Genomic DNA, 12,469 nt, shown 5'->3' with positions numbered 1-12,469 from the left:
GATCTACAGCTCTCAGACTGAAATTGGAGAATGATGTGTAGTGTTTCTCATAAATCTGGATGTACCAGCCCAGACTCTGGCTCCATATGCCCATTTGCAATGAAATCATTGAGCCAAGGACATGCCTGGGAGGACAGAATTCAACCCCTGAAGTTTTGGATTTTTTATTTTATTTTTTTCTGGTGGGAAGAATCTGTTTGATTGCAGCTATAACCTGCTGTTTATGACTGTACATTGCCAGTGTTAAACATGCAAGAACAAGAGATAAGAAAATGTGGCAGCAGAGTGAATCATCTAAAGAAAATCCAGCATCTTTCTCTCCTGATTTCAAGGCTGCATTGCAGAGATGAAATCAGTACCAGAGAACCTAGACCTTCTAATGATATACACAGAATGGGATGTAAGTTAATCCATTACAGCCTACCCCCTACTAACAGGATTTGCAACAGCCTGAAGCAGGTATAATTTGGTTATCACTTAGTTTAAAGCAGTTGGCCAAATACAAACACAGTTGTTACCAGCAGGTACACTTTAATTTTGCAATGTGCAAACTGCTTTAATGACTTTCCCCTTCTCTCAGTTTTGTCCAACTTCCAGGATCGAGAATTTCCACTGCCTGGATAGCTTTGCATTGCCAGACACTCAGGTTTTGGTCTAGAAAAATAAAATAGTGAACTCTTGTGTACAACACAAAGACATTTTCAAGATAATTATATCTTCAAAGAATTAGAAAGAGTTCTAATATTCTCTCTGCATTCTCAAGATCTGTGCCAGTTTGCCAAAGGTGCTAAAGAAGACAACAGCCATACACCAGAGCAGAACAAGGTCCTGTTGCCCCCTGGAATTAATAATAGGGGGAACGCCTGTTTACATGTGTTGATAATGATAAGATAAGGGGGAATGGTTTTAAACTAAGACAGTGGAGATTTAGGTTGGAAATTAGGAGGAAGTTTTTCACTCAGAGGGTGGTGAGGCACTCAGGTTGCCCAGGGAGGTTGTGGATGCCCCATCCCTGGAGGCGTTCAAGGCCAGGCTGGATGCGGCTCTGGGCAGCCTGCTCTAGTGGTTGGCAACCCTGCCCAGAGCAGGGGGGTGGAACTGGATGATCTTTAAGGTCCTTTTCAACCCAGGCCATTCTGTGGTAATACATGGTGTGGAAGAAGGCTCAGCACCAGCACGGGGAGCAAGGCAGTGCCAGGCTCTGCAGCTCGATGGGGAGGACACATCTCTGGGAGGACGGAGCCTTGCCACCTGCTCCTCACCCACAGGGCTGCTGAAGCAAAAGACGGGAATGGACAGGAACGATGCTGGGAGGAGAGGCCGAAAGGAAAAGGGGAGTTGATCCATCCAGAGGCTGAACTGCTTCTGTCATCTGTAGCCAGGCTTTTAGTAAAGCAAGATTGTTTCTTTCATTGTTGCAATAAGTAGTAGTTTTTATTTTTAAACACAGCTCTTTATTCCTGTTAAATCTTGTTTAATGCTTGTTTCTGTTAATTGTTGACGTCACGACTCTGAAACGACTGGAACAAAAGTGTTCTTTTGGCTCTTTTTCCTGAACTTCAGGTAGTTATAAAGTCCAGTGAAAGACAATTTTCAGGAGCTGATGGTTAGCCGCAGATAAAGACAACTGAGTCTGGCAAGCCATTCCAGTCATCTCATTAAGTCTGAATAAATACAAGAATTTAATATTAATTTCATTTTCATATATCCAAATTAGAAATCAGCAGAGATGAAAACAACATAATCTGATTAAACAAATTAGAATCATGCTGCTAACATTGCCCTTCACTATTTATTTATTTTTAACAGCAGTAGCTAAAAAAAAAAAAAAATCTGAAAAACAAACTCCACCAACTGCTACCTAACATCACATCACCCCTTGCTTCTGCCCGGGACACACCCAGCTGCCAGGGTGCTGAGAGGCTGCAAAGCACACGTTCCAGCTTAGGTTTCCAAGCCTGCACAGGATGCTTACCTTTAATCCTGCTCAAGACTCGGGTTAAGGCAGTGAAATTTGGGCTGAGGATTGGTGTCTGCTGCAGGCATTCAGCAGCAGAATATAAAATGCTCCCACAGGTGACCAGAAGCTCATTAGGAGCTCATTATCAGCAGAGCCTTTCTGCTGTTAGCTGTGTGTGAAGCCCGTCTGCCTGGACAGGGAAAGCAGGAGCCAGAAATGACTTCCCTGCACGTATCCTGGTGTAAGATCTGTGCCGAGGCACCTAATTAACTGCTGCAAGGGACGGACTTGAAGAATGGACCCAGGAACATACCCCATTCTGGTACGTATGGTTCACTCTGGTTTTACCTTTTCAGTACCCCCCCGGCTCCCTGTGAAGGCAGCGCCCGTGCCCTGTGTCACAGACGCTATCCCACTCAGGTACCTGGGGGGGGGGGGTCCAACCCCACCAGGATGGGTCCCCCCAGAAGCTGTCTCAGTTGTGGGGCTGAGGTTTTCCCTCTGCCACCCCTCAAGCAGCCCCAAGAGCCCCACAGCAGCACGAGGCCTGCGAGCTCGCCGTCCTTCCGCTGAGCAGCGCCTTCAGCCCACGAGGATGAGCGGTACCAGGCATGGGCCCTCCTGCAGCCCCCCGGGGCTGGGCGCTGTGGCACCCGCGGCACTGCCGCTGCTGGAGCTGCTCCCCGCTCCCAGGAGCAGGCAGGCACCCCGGGGTGAGTGCGGCGGAGCTCCAACACGGGCATCCCTGCTGGAAGGGAGCTGGGCAGAGGCAGCGCTGTGGAAGGGGGATCGCTGTTTTACATTCACTACAGCGCGGGTCTGCTGCATAGATCTGAAAGATGAGGCCGGGATCTGCGTCAGCTTTCAGCATCTCCCCAGCCTCTGTGCAGGGAGTTTGAGTTGCTCTCTCTGTACCGCAGCAATATATAGCACATGTTTGCACATCTTCAGCATTGCAAGTACAGGGAACTGCTTCTGCTTAGTGGAAGAGAGGGCAACATGCTTTGGTTTCCCCCTTTGGAGTGGTGTTCCTGTGATTAATTTAGTTAGCTTAACGTGCATGAATGTCTTTGGGCTTTCCCTGTATAGAGCCTTCAGAGATTCACCCTTCCTTTGGGATGCGTTGTACAAAATATCACGCTGTTCCCATAAACACTGTGACAGCTTGCTTGCTGCAGGTCATTCTTTGTACGTCTGCTGCTTTCCTTCTCCTCCTGTCCTGTGTGTGAACGCTCCTACACGGCTTTGGCTAGTATGGGTGCCTTTGTTTTCTTGAGTCAGCAGCTGTATATGTGTGTCTGTAGAAATAAATAAATGGAAGCTCATTAGGAAACCTGGAATTTGGAAATTACAATGGTATTCCTAAAACAGGTTTAGAAATGAGAGGCCCTTCCATCTGCAGTTCCCCACTTTACCACTCAGATTTCTGACTGGGCCTCTTGTGCCCTCAACGCAGAAATGACTTCTCAAACCCCGTGCTATTGCCTGGCAGTGACAGGAAGAGAACGGCCTGCCCGGGCAGCACCCAGGCTGGGTGCGTGGCAGCGGGGTCCTGGTGGGTGGCAGGAAGATGCACGGGGCATGGGCAAGTGAGGGCACCTGCCGGGTGCGATGCAGGTGCTCCTGCTAATTATTATTGTTGTTTAATTTCATTAGTATTTGTAACAGACTTGCTTAATAACTTTAGCTGATAAAGTATTTTCACTAAACATCAATTTTATGAAATTATAAAACTTAAAAATATTTTTAGACTTTATTATATCTTTAAATGTATTAAATTATATTAAATGATTATTATAGTCAAATCATATACTAAAAGCAGCACAAAAACCTATCTAGCCAGTAGTCATTTTAAATGCAAAATCATTGTGCAACATAAGCTCTATCTTTATTGCAGAAGCTTGATGTTGGACCAATTGTCTTGAATGTTTTTCCAATGACATAGAAGAAAGCAAAATTATTTCTGGCAAAATGACAAGGGCAAGTCAGCCATATAAAACTAGGTAGGGAGCCTGGTAATCACGGCTTGATTGGACATCATTTAGTGATCCCAGCATGACATATGGCCTCCCCTCTTGTTAGAATAATAAACAGAAAAGAGTAGAGGGGAATCTTACTATCAGAAGCAGTACTAATAAGGTCAATTCTACATTGATATTAAACTGTAAAAAAGGCCAACAAGCGAGAAAGAGTTCAGAAAAGGGCTGCCACCATGTCTTTATGTCTCAAAAGCCTGCTTTTAAATGAGGAGAAGAGTTTTCTTGAGACTTGAACATGATGTAGAAATTATAAGGGGATGCACAACATGGCTAGCAATGACAGGAAGGGCTTTCACGGGGAGGAGTTTAAGCCTTCAGCTTTTTTTTTTCTTCAGGGTTCACCCTCTGAAATGAGTGTTCTTATAGGTAGTGCGTAGCATTTACTAGGAGAAATTCTCTGGCACTCATTGCATAATGACTGGACAGGGCCCTTCGGTCATTAAATCTGTTCTGGTTTTGCTTTTTATCAGCCATGTTACTTCTATGTTCCTTGTTTAAACTAGAACCAAATTCCACTCCAGAAATAACAGTAGAGCCCCCAAGTCTTTCCCATGACCTTCAGGTGAAGCCACACTACCAAGGACAACTGAAGGCTTTTTTCCTCTGCTTCCTTGTCCTCTCGATGAACCGCCTCAAATCCTGGCTGCACATCATGAATTCTTCCATTATCCCACTAATCCTTCTGACTTTTCTGCCTTACTCTTCCTACCTTTACAACATTTGGCAATTTTTTCCCTCAACTGCGAACTTAAACCTTAAAATAACTGCCACCTGTGTAGTTAGAATAAAAAAAAAGTTCTTTTCTCTGTGAAAGAAGAGACCAAAAGTGAGAACAGGTAACTGCCTGAATGAAGGCTGCAAAATCTTAATTAACATGTAGAAGGGACATGCAAGAGTACACCATTTCAGCAAAAGCACAAGGATCCAGCATGGTTATGACAGCACTGCTGTACAACTGGAACTGCTAGCATTTAAAAAAAAAAAAAAAGAAAAAATGAATAAATAAACCAGGAAAAACAAAACCAAACCACAGAAAACTCTAGAAGAAGGAATTGTAACAATACAAAAGAAAACATATTAAGAACAAAAGCAGAAATAGAAGGAAAAATCGCATATTACAGTGGGCTTCAGGGTAAGATATCCTGTGTGGATGCAAATTTATCATGTTTGGTATGTTGTTAAAACTATTTTTAAGATTATACTGGACCATGGCCCACTTATAAGAAAGGTCTATCATATACTCTATGTACATATTATATTATTCTATATGGTTTCATGCTATTTTCTGGGAATTTAATTTAATCCTAAACATATGATACCTTACCAGGAAAATTACTCATCTGGGCTACTAGGGATGGAGGTCTGTACTGAAGGATCCAAGCATTGAAGTGGCGCCCATGCTGACAGCATCACACGTGGCTGGGGCTGGAGCACCTCTGGGTGTCCCTGTGCCCCCCAGCCCGAGCAGGGTGCCCAGCCCCACGGCCAGGGGGCTGCTGGAGATATTCAAGCAGGGAGACCCAGACCCTCAGCAATCAAAGCTGTGGACTGATGCCTCTGTGGGGCACCTCCTACCAACAAAACCTCCGTTGTCCAGCAGTGGACAATAAGTGGGGTTATTAGAGATGAATTCATGGTTCTTTGTGTTTTGGAAGAGAAATTGTTCAATGAATCATTCAATACAATATACTTTGGGCATGTTCAAATGCCCACGTTCTTAGTACTTTAAAGCAATTTTGCCAAATAGCAGGAAATCCACTGGAGAAAAAAAAAAGGGCAAAATCAACAATAACAACAAAAAAGCCTCAGTTTCTTGAGGAATGACTAAGAGGACTGATGAGTTACAGTTGGAAGAGGTCAGGGTTTCAAAACTTCCAAAGTGCAAAGTGTATCTTTAAATAAATTTCCAGGTTATACACTAAAAAAGGGGGAAAAAAAAAAAAAAAAAGAAAAGAGGTGGAGGGGGCAAATGCATTAGAGGTTCCTCCTCTGGAGGGCGGGCATAAATGGAGCAAGACATTAAATGAGATACAGAAATGCAGTTTTTCTGAACTAGCCAGGTCACATATGGAATAACTCTTGTCCTGGGGAGCTTCTTGAATCTTTAGATGCTGAACCCAAAGCATCAGCATCCAGCATCAGCTGAACCCAAAGCCAGCAGCATCCGGACTCTGGCACGCCCCGCAGAGCAGTGGGGCTGCCAGCCCAGCGCGGTGCCCCTGCAGAGCCCAGTGGGGCACTGGGGGACCAGCTGTGCCTTCACGTGCAGTGGTTGTCCCCTCTGCTGCTGAGGAGACCATCAGCTGCCATTTGAATGCGTACCCTCACTTCTGATTCTTCTCCGCTTCCTACAGAAGGGCTGTCTGCGGCAGGAAAGCTCAGCCTCCAACTTTCACATTTTTGTTTATGGTGAGGAAAAGCACAACCCTCTAAACCAAAATTGCAAAAAGTTATGTCATTAATTATCCTTGCATGTCTTTGAATTATTTAAAGATACATTTTGCCCATGGTAGACACAGAACAGAGACTTATAGCCTTTGATATTTTTCTCATTTTTTTTTCTATGCTGAAACACTGGCTAAATCTTCTAGGCAGCATTTAACACCTGCTGCAATAATTTGATTGAATGGACGTCACATTTCTGTAGGTGGCCTCTTTAAATTAAACACTCACAATAAAATGCTATAGCTGACATGAGGAAGGCCACGCAGTAGGCTTGTGCAGCTGGAGGTTTTGGGCAGCAATGCCTATTTACTGGCCTGTGCTGCCTGAGACCCAGCATGACTTCATTTGGCCTTGCTTTGCACCTTGACTTTCTGCTGGCAAGAAGGGGTTTTTTTTTTTACATCCAGGCACTCCTGGACAACTTCTGCTTCAGGTTACGTGAGCATAAATGTTACCTGAGCAAAGGAAACTGGGCTGCCTCCCTCCTGGTACTGCTCACGCCGGGGGGCCAGCCGTGCCTGGACAGCCCAGGTGCCACTGGCACTGGTTGTGCTGCCATCAGCTGCCCCATTGTTCCTGTTGCAATTAGCCCTATTAAAGCACTCGTCACAGCGCACGTTGCCTGGGGTCCCACACACTGGACGCTGCGTGCCTGCTGCTGGGGCCCATCGTGGCCGGGCAGCGGGCGCTCAGCTCCTGGCGGGTGGTGGGTGAGAGAGACCCCCGGCTTCGCCTCCGAGCTGTGGTGCCTTTGGCAGAGATAATTCCGTTTCTCAGCAGGCAAAGCAAAGGGTTGCTGGCTGACAAAGGCACGAGCAGCAGCTGGAAGTAGCTTCATGGGGCTTTTTGTTCATGGTGTTAATCTAATCAGTGGGCTTCATTGTTCTCTCTCTACACAGCCTGGGGAATTACCACCCTAGGTTTGTAGTGGGGCGACAGTATAAGAAAAAAGATGCATTGTTTTAAAAGGTTTGCTTTGTCATGGAGAATGTGTGGCCTGGTACGACTGTGTTTCAAGTTGGAGACAGAAAGCTCCTGCCAGTCACAACGTTCAGAAATGACACTTGTCATTTCTGAAAAGTCAGCATTTGGTTTAGGAAAGCACCCACAATTTCTTTCAAAATGTGCTGTTTTTTGCAAAAATCATCTGTGAGATAGATTTCATTTAAATATGGTGTGGTCCTGCAGCCTTGCCGGAAATGCTGGGAGGTCAGGAGTGAGCGTGCCCTCCCTCCGCAGGGAAGGAAGGCAGCGTCCCTCTGTCCCTCTGCTAAATCAGCTGTTAGGAAACGTTTGCTGCCTGTTTAGGGAAAGCCACCGACCGTTTCCTCCTTCCATTTCGTTGTTCAACCACAGGTTAAAGGTTCACCCCCTCACAGTTGTCTTATCCATTTAAAAGGCATAGCATCAAAGCTGACCTTCCATTTAGGATTCTTTCAAGACTTTATACTCTTTCGTTCTTTACATTAAATTAGTGAAAAGTGTAAGTTGGCACGTACGCAGTGAAAACAGGGAACTGTCCCTGACAGCAGGTAACCCGTGCTGGCCAGGTAACTTCTCTTCAGTATAAAAAGTGTTATAATGCTAAAGTTTTTGCTTTCAAGAAAATATTTCTTGAAAGAGAGAAGCATATGTGGGAACTTGGCTAAGGCGGTATCATCCCGTGTGATCCCTGAGGTTAATTTTCCTTGTGTGGAGGGATTTTCACAAGCAAAAGCTGCTGCAGCCGTGGAGCTGGGCCTGCCCCGTGCGCACCAGCGGCAGGTGCCCTGCCTTTGGCCCAGACCGCACGCGGGGGGGCTCGGTGCTGGCGCTCCCCGCGCCCAGCGCTGCCCGTGGGGCACACGGAGCCGCCCCATGCAGCCGGAGCGCGGCACCGGAGGCCCCCCCGGCGTCCCGCTGCGGGCGAGATCGATGGCCGTGTGATGCTGCCCGCCTCTCGTTCATCCGAGCACAGGTACTTGGACACGGCTCCTCGTGGCCATTTTAGTGCTGAACTGCCATTGATTCCAGCAGCAGCCGGACACCTAAATGATCTTAAATACCGCCTGCCCGGGCCTCAGTTCCCAGTAAGTGTAATGGCGATAGAAGCATTCCCTATCTCGGAGAGAAAGATAAACGCATTAAAGACTGCGAGGCGCTCAGATGCTGCCGTGATTATCTCTTTATAGACAGACGAGCTGAAGAACAATCGGATGCTGCGGAGTACAAGTTTAATACACACAAGTAAGAGATGACCTTGCCTTTATTACCGTATACACAGTAAAAGGACTAGTTGAATTGATAACAAGACGCCCATAGTAAATATTTATGAAACATTGCATCACGTAACAATTATAGGTTATTTAAATTTAATTTGCATTTATACTTTCAAATCAGGTTATTATATAGCAAAAATGTACTAAAATTAAATTCATAATGCACATTACAGCAATTTGAGCAAATTGTACCTTGAAGCAATTTGTATTTAAAATGCAGTCTGTGTGCTTCTTCACTTTCCAGCAGCCTGTAAATAAATTTACAAAGCATTTTCAGTAACAGTCATAGTGTTCCAGTTGTAAATTGATGTAGTCTGAAACAAAGAACAATTACCGCTTAAAGAGATCCTGTGTTACACTAAATCTTAAAGCATTTGAATTCCCTGGCAAAACAAAAGGAAGTGATTTTTCTTTTTTCCTTAATCCGCAGCAACAGTTCTTGTCAGGTGGAAAATGTGTGTGCAGTAACCCCTTTGCCTGTTTGTCTTCATAAACAACGAGCTCTTAAGAGGGTCAAACTGCAGGCAGAGCTGATGCAGCTCGGGGAAGCCAACTTCCAAACAGCACTGTAAGTAGCGCAGCCTGCTCCCATCCCTCCATCGGACAAGATTAAGTTCGTTTTGAAACTCTCCCCAAAGCTCAGCTCCATCAACACGCAGCTCCTGAAATATTTAGGCTCTTCTGCTCCAACCACAGTCCAGAAGACCAAACACCAAATCCATCTGTCTGAGGCTGTGCAGCTGCTGATGGCTGCAGTGGTTCAAAGGGCAGGGAGCCACGCCAGCCCCGAGGAGATGCCTGGGCAAAGCAGCCTGATACCTGTGATACACCTGATTATAGGCGTGACATATGCCCGCACACTCCAGCATGAACACATACACCCAGATTCACGCAGTTGTACAGGCTTTGCCATCTGAATGAAATGAAAATTAAAATAAATAAATAATAATAAATAAATAAAAACAGAGCTAAGCTCCCCAAATATTTCCATTTTGAAATACTGGAACGTGGTGTTTCCCGCAGGTCAGACACTTCTGCAGAGTGCCCGTTTCCTTAGGAATCCGCAGAAAACAAGCTACTTTTCAGAGCTCTACTGCAAGTCGGACAATTTGAGCACTGAAATCTTGCTGGGCTGCTCCTCTCCTGCCCGCAGCTGCCCCGGGCCCGTGCTGCTTGCTGGGGGCTGAGGGCTCCGCCAGCACCCGGCACGGGGAAGCACTAGGGAGAAGCACGAGCAGAAGCATGGCCCAGGGGGGCTGCCCCAGGGAAGAACAAATGGTGAGGGTGTGGAAGCAGCCGAGCAGAATGAAGGCACAAGTTTGTCCTCAATGGAAAATGTGGTTTAATTGGAATGAGTTTTTTCTGTGTAGGACAATATTGATTTGAAAGTGATGGAACAAACAGAAATATTTCCATTCACACTGACGTTTATTTGGACATTTCATTTCAGATGTTGAAGTGTTTCTTTCCTAATTAGCATTTTTAGTTGTGCCACTTTAAATTGATTTCTTAAATTGTGTGTGTTACATTTTATCTACTGGCTTTCTATTCCTTTCGGAATGAAAGCAGACCTTGGAACACCAGAATTTCCTTCTGACGAGCTCTGCTTTTTCAATTTAATATATTAAGAATTTTCATTTCTTGTATGGTAAATCTTATTTAATTGTTTATTTTCTTTTTATTACTAATGACCTTTCCTTTATAACAAGCCAAGTGCGAGTTTCAGACAGTTAGCCCCGCCTGTGAAGGCTGGCATGGGGACACAGGTCAGGGCGGCGCGCGGCCACCCCACGTACGATGCGCAGGTTCCCCTTGTGCACCAGTGCCAGTGTGAGCCTGCCCGCGGGTGTCTGAATTTGCAGGTGCGAAGAGCATTCAACACTGAACGTTTCTGAACACTGAGATATTTAATAAATTGGCCGTGATGCCCAGCAACGAACCATACTGGGAGCAAGGCTGATTTTGTTTAAACATCAGCTGTCTGCATCCCGGGCCGGGCGGCCTTTGGGAAGCCTGGCCATTGCGCTCACCAGCAGCAGCCCCACAACCTGCTCGCGGGGTCTGTTCCACACAGCACACGCAGCAAAAAGTTTCCTCAAGGACTTCAAGTCATCGCAGGGAAAGATTTTTTCTAATCCCCCCTTTGCTTTTGGGACTGCAATGTCTCTCTTCTGTAATATCTTCATTCCCCACTGAGGGGACAGTGGGTCTTTTGGGATGACTAAACAGGCCTGAGCCCATGCATTTTCTGTATTAAGTCATTGATTTTTGTGTTCAAATATAAATCCAATAAGCTGGTTATAGAATTTATATTCCTTCTTAATAGAAGATATTCATACATTTCTTAAATCCATCTTATTCCTAGGAGGGATGGCTTCCCTCTTCAGTCTGAAAACCTTTGTTATGTCCTGCTGATTCCTCTTTTAACAGTTTCTTTAGAGACTCGGTTTCAGACTCAGAGGAAAATTATCTCACTCCTGTTTGTAAGTAAAGTGCAGTAATTCTGTTTTGTTGTTGCTGAATATATCAAAGTAAAAGCATATAGAAAAGGGGGAGCAAGTCATTTTTTCTATGACAATTTCACTCATTTTTAAAGCACAAATTCCAGGCAGACAGGCTTTCTCTGAGATTTGAGCCCGCTCAGTTGCTCACTCAGGGTTTTCCTGCACGTTCAGCCCCTGCAGCCTGGTCTGATGGTGCACGGCAGACATGCAGCAGGACCAGGGTCGTCCTTGCACCTTGCCCCCCACCCCCCCGGAGCTGCCCCCAGCCAGGGCCCTGCTGCACCCCTGTGCTCCAGCTCTGTACCACGTCTGCCTTGGAGGGCTCCTGCAGCACTCACAGAGAGGTAAATCTATGCCTTGCGCACCCGGCTAATGAAAAAATGCAGTGGCAGCTGCTAGTCCCTCTGAAACCGAAGGAAAGAGGGAAACTCTTCTTCCTTCTCACATCATGCAGCTGTCGAGCACTGGTCTGAGACACCTGGGTTCCGCTTTTGCATCAGGAAGCTCAGACCCATCCCTTCTTTGCTGGGGTAAGGCAATGCCACATGCTCTTTGTTCCTCTTACTGAAGATGCAAGTTGAAGAAAAAAAGGAGCAAGAATACAAATGAAAATGAGCTTGATGCTCAGTCTTGGTGAATGGGGTGCACTAAAGGTATTTGGACAAAATGCGTAGTGTTCCACTATTAGGGGGAGTCTAATTCCATCAGGTCTACAAGCCATTTCTTTTCTCATGTTCAGGGGATCCTTAGGTGGTTTGCCCAGTAAAAGAGCTGCAGGGGAGTCGCTGAGGGCTCTATCCAGACAAAGGGAGGAGAGGAGAGAGGAGGGGAGGGGAAGAGAATTCAGTTGGAAGGGACCTACAGAGGTCATCCAACTGCCTGACCACTTCAGGGCTGACCAAAAGTTAAACCATATTATTAAGGGCATTATCATTAGTACATATGTAAAATGGTAAAGTGTTTTTCAAAATGAAATATTCCTGTTCAAAAAGAAAATAATAACGGGGTGTGCAGGGTCCTGAGCAGTCATAAATGTTCTAGTCCAGGGGTTTCAAGCTGTGGGAACTGCAGACCCTGAGGGAGTCCGTGCACTGTTTATCTGGGATCCACAAAAGCTGACAAGAAAAGTTAATAAAATCATAGTGTCAGGTATGTATGTGAAATTTCTCCGGTACATCCAGCTTGGCTAAAAATGTTTAGGGGTCACCATCCTGAAAACAACTGAAAATGTTTGAACTATATATAATTGCTAATAAATTGTTT

The 12,469-nt window shown here is 45.7% G+C and overlaps 1 long non-coding RNA gene across 1 annotated transcript; it reads left to right on the top strand.

Annotated features, from left to right (window-relative positions):
- The first annotated feature begins 2,083 nt into the window (after positions 1-2,083).
- Positions 2,084-10,655, top strand: LOC308195917. The gene is made up of 4 exons (XR_013951935.1): positions 2,084-2,282; positions 8,616-8,670; positions 9,133-9,270; positions 9,726-10,655. It is a non-coding gene; the product is annotated as an uncharacterized lncRNA (long non-coding RNA).
- The last annotated feature ends 1,814 nt before the right edge of the window (positions 10,656-12,469 follow it).

This window comes from Anser brachyrhynchus, assembly GCF_964034855.1.
Source record: "Anser brachyrhynchus genome assembly, chromosome: 5".
NCBI classification, from domain to species: domain Eukaryota; kingdom Metazoa; phylum Chordata; class Aves; order Anseriformes; family Anatidae; genus Anser; species Anser brachyrhynchus.
Note: the sequence above shows the minus strand (reverse complement) of the source record. Positions and strands in the feature narration are given on the sequence as shown.